A 5,185-nucleotide genomic window follows, 5' to 3' on the forward strand; every position below is an offset into this window, starting at 1 on the left:
CGACTGGTTCCTTTGTCAAAGCATGTTAGATTTCTCATCTCAGGCAAAAGTGATGGCGAACTAAGCGCTTTCCAAGCAGTCGAGGAAAGGATACTCACAGAAGCCCCTTCATCTATGATGGTGCCGGCTATAACCATTCTATATATTTGAGCAATGATTCGGAATGGTACACTAGCTGGTAAGCGGGGTCTGCCTAGTTGATTCCAGTCGAAGGAAACAACTAGGTTGCTTGGAGGTGGGACCGAATAGACGGCCAGGTATGACTTTGATGAACTTCCTTCTTGCGGTAAAGGAATAGGTAAATTGCCCCCATGTTCATTGGAGTCTGTGCTTACGAAAAGAATTTGGACGGTGTCATCCTTATTCTCTTCTGTGACTATATCATCTGAAGATGGAACCTCTGAAGGCAAGACCGGGTCAACTGCCGCCTCGACCTTTTGACTTTCGTCTGGTATGGGTTCAGATGGTTTGTCTTCAATGATAGATGCTTCGGCCGACCACCTGGGCGGGTCAGCCGGATTTTCAACTAGTGACGGACTCGGCAAGAGTTTTTTATATCCAGGAGGAAGTCGTAACGGTGAAACCGGATGATCGTCCAAAACTCTTTTAGCCTCATCTAAGAAGGGACAATGGTGGACGACATGATCGCCTTTGCACAGTTTACAAGGAAATCTATATTTTCCTTTTTGTCCTGGGGCTTCACTTTCACTAGTCGACGGTGTGCTTTCAACATGATCATCAGAGGTTGACGACACCGGGTTGTGCAAACGAGGAGACCAGTCCCTTAAGATCCGGGGGATGCAAGGAAAATCTCTATGATAGTGGTCTCCTTTGCAAATGACACATGGCGATTTAGGCGTGGTCGGTGCAGTGTGTGGATTTTCGCTAGACGACGCTGGGTTGCCCCCTTTCGATTTTGGCTTCTTCTTCTTCTTCTCTTTCTTCTTCTTTTCCTTCCTCTTCTCAGGTACTTGATTCTTGGCTTTACCTGCCTCATCAAGCGAAGAAGAAGGAGGAGAGGAAGAATTGGAGGAAGTAGAGGGTTGGGGGGTAACTCTGGAATCATCTAGTTGCTGATTCGATTGCTCAGGAATTGCGGTGTTCTGAACAACAGAGGTTGAGAAGAGCCATACGGGCAAGCCGATTGTCAGTCCTAGAAGTGACAATGTGGCCATATGGGGTGCACCAACATCTCCCCAAGAGGAGAAGGGACTAGGATTTCCTCCAAGGGGAATTCCTTGGTTGGTGGATTCCATTTTCTCAACCTAAGATCAACGTAGGAAAGGGTGATGATTATTCCGTTTAAAATAAATTTTAGACGCTTTGACACAACTTGTTTTTTCAATTTTAAAGAGTCGAGAAAAAACAAAAGATGACTCTATTCGCCTTCGATTTTTAATGAGCCTGAAGTGACAAGTGCTCAGATGGACCTTTTCTGTTAAGGAGTCTGAAAAGGAACGAAAGGGACTGCTCTGGAAATCTAAGTAGAGGGATTACCAAACCAATCGCAAAACTGCAGAATACTTTTTACGGTACAGTAGTCAATCTTCCCGAATGCTGTGTTCAGTGCATTGCGATCGATAGGGCGGCATACACGGCTTCCTATGGATAAAGGATTAAGCCTATTGTGGTCTCCCAAAATATACTCGACGGTACATGGGAGCACAAGTTCGTACTGGCACTTATCGTCTCAAAGTGGAGGAATCACCCAACCATCAGTGAGAACAACAGTTACCAGGCTTTACGACGTCGGAATATGTCTCTAGCCTAGACTTCTAGATGTTGTGCGTTAGGTTCCAAAGCGTTGTTAGATTCATTAAATTTATTTTATAGTTGATCTTGCTTAAGAAATTTGCCTTTCAGGTTCACCGCGTGATGTAGATGTACAATTCCTAAAATGCAATCTAAGATGATAAACAGTCTTTTATCTTCTTTGTGCAATGAAAATCCTAGCTACTAAGGAAAGAGAGACAATATTCTTTCACAAAGAGCAAAGAGCACACACTATATGCACTGTCCTAAATCAAACCAATCAAACAGTCTAAATGCAAATGCACATGCATGTATTTGTTTTCGGCTTTCTTAATATGTGAATGATAAAAAGAAAGCTAATGCGCAAATCTGAATTACTTTTCAAGCGACAATTACTAACAAGTTTCTTTTCAAAATAAAAAATGAAGACAATCACAACACTTTGCGATTTGGAAATGAATACTTGCTTTCGACACTAGAAAAACTACAAACTCAGATCAAATACAATAGTAACAGGGTAATCGACTATCAAGAGCAATCAGACTCTCTTCTATGACTAAAAACGACACTTGCGACACTTTCAAATCAAGAAACGACAGTACAATTACGTTACTTTTTTGCAAAGGAGAACTGAAAATGACTCAACAAATACACAAAAACATTTACAGTTCTTTGCACAATGGAGGTGGAATAACAGCAAGGAAAAGGGGTTTCAAACAGAGATATACTGATTACAGGCAGCAAAACTCATGAATAGAACTGAAAAGAATGAATCACAGAAACCAAAACTGAGGAACAATGCCTAGTCTGATCAGCGCACCTGTAACACAGTGAACTTGAAATGCAGCGCACCTACTACACTCGGGAAGTGCGCTGAATTTCAGATTCACAGAACAGAGCCTGCGCTGGGCCAGAGACGAGACTTTGCTTGGGTTCCGGGTCACAGTTTGCAGTTCAGTTCAGGGGTTTTGGCCGAGCAAATGGTAATCAGTAAATCAACAATCAGGGGTAGATCTAAGGAGGTTACTAGAGCCACCACAAGGGTAATTAGAGAGTTTGTAAATCAATTGTTTAATTCATAAACAAAACCCGAAGATTGACTAAAGCAGCATTTATCTACTTTGCAAATGCAGTTCGAAAGCTACCTGGCTCAACTTCAGGCTCCGTCTGTAAGTTTATAAAATAAACAACAAGGAAGATAAATAAACAACCTAGTCGCTCCCCAGTGGAGTCACCATTTTGTTACAGGGAAAAGTGTCTATACAGAACTGCTTATCCCACTAAGGTGTGGTAGCTACCTTAGAAACAAACAAAGTAAAGCTACTTTCGTTCTTCCTTTATGAAAGATAGATGAGAAAAGAATAGAGGAGACCAACCTCTGTCTTGCGCTTGGCTCCTAGTTCGATTCCTCTCTCTTTTGATAGTCCTTTGCTACTTGCTTCCTTGTACGCTCAGCTTCACAGAGTACCTGTAGAATCAGAGTAGCATAACACTATACAAGAACGTGGATCTCTAATCATAAACAATCTAGGATCAGATGTAAATTGACCATACAAATGCATAAAACATAAATGACACAAGAGTATGGAGGAAAACTTGAATAGATTTTATTGATAATCAAGAAAGAGCCAAGGGAGTTACAACCAGTTGTTCTGACCCAACATCATCCTCTCAGCAAGTAAGCCCTTCTTCACCTCATACAAAGCTTAGATCACCCAACACTATGATGTTGTCTCAAGAAACCAATAACAATTCCTTACAATATGCAAAATTCCAGCCTCTGGATCTCTGGGATGAGGGATCCATATATAGATATCTGTAAGGGAGATGAGTCAGCTTGTGATTTGATAAGTGTCTTCCCTCTGATAGTTCTTGCTTCCACTTGGAGATTGATGATCTCTTACTCATCCTTGTTCGAATTTAGAGAGGCAAGTGTCACAGGAGAAGTTTCTGGAAGATTCCATGCCTCTCCACCTCGCGGATTGACACTGCCATTTGTCACTTCTCGCCCATCGCACCCCATATAAGGGCTTTTTGAAATGCAACGCACCCACAGAGTGTACTTAGGTGAGATGCAACGCACTTTGCCTATGGAGCATGTGAAATGATCCTGTTTTGACCAGTTCTGAGTGGTTTTTCGTGGAGAACTTCTGGGAGAAGCTGTAATCAGTTGACCTTGTTCCTTTAGGGGTTAGAACAACACTTTTAGGGACTTAGGAGCCCTTGGTTTATGGACATTTTATGCTTGGGGTTGTAGTGCCCAAAAATGTCTATAACAGGGTGTTTCATTAACATTAAAGAACATTATGAAATCCCCAATATCAATAGACCCCCATAAAGTTCTGGTATCTGATGAACCCATTCCCATTATTTATTAGAGAGCGCTGAATATTATCATAACTAAGGAACATAGAGATTTTTGGACGTCAGACATTTGAGACTTATTTTTACTAAAGGCTCGAATCTTATTGTTACCTAGCAATCTCAACACTAATAAATATGAAATTAAACTATAAATCTTAAAAAAATTAAATAATAAAAAATTTCAAATAGAAGTATTTATTAATAACTTAAACAAGAAAATCATAAGGAAAAGAAGAGGAAATTTATAAGATGTTTTTTTATAGAACCCCCATTATTTTATCAAGCATATACAATAATGTGGAGTTGTTGTGCAAGACACAAGGTGTAATTTAAAAAAAAAATCATTTAATTCCATGCCATGAATCAATTCTTTCATATTAAATTAGAAAAAAATTATGACTTAAAATTTTTGGATACTTCTCATTGCTTAATAAATGTATCTTTAAGATGGATTTACGCTAGTTTATTTTGTTGTCATGTATATGTGTACATGCATATTTATTTTTTCTTGCTATGAACATATGTAGTTATTTATTTATTACTCTCATGTGATGTTATTTTCTTATTTTATGACCCCTCATAATTAAAAGTAACTTCTACTTCTTATTATTAGTAAATAAAACTCTCTCTCTCTCTCTATCTATATATATATGTATACATACATATATAACTCAAAAAAATGACATAAAACTAAGTGTTTTATGGGGGAGAGGTTGTCATATTAGATTAACAAATTGATTTTAGATTTAAAAAAAAAATAAAAATGCAAGTTCGCTTTAGAATTGTCTTAACAAGGTTAGAAAATGTTCGTTAATTGTTTTTTACATTAAACAATTAAAAATATAAATTGACTTTAGAATAAAAAATACAAGTGAAATTTAAAACTCAATTATTATTTGTTGAATTACATTAAAAAAAAATAAAATAAAAATACAAATGCACGCAAGAAGGGACGTACACTTGTTTTGGTTAATCTCCCACGAGAGATCCACAATGAAGCAAAGGATCAAACAACTGCATGAGCAAACTAAGCAATTCCTCAATTTGTTCCATTAATTGCTTAGTTTGC

Source organism: Pinus tabuliformis, chromosome Q (genome assembly GCF_031772625.1).
Source record: "Pinus tabuliformis cultivar Carrire ecotype Pingquan chromosome Q, CPIR1, whole genome shotgun sequence".
NCBI classification, from domain to species: domain Eukaryota; kingdom Viridiplantae; phylum Streptophyta; class Pinopsida; order Pinales; family Pinaceae; genus Pinus; species Pinus tabuliformis.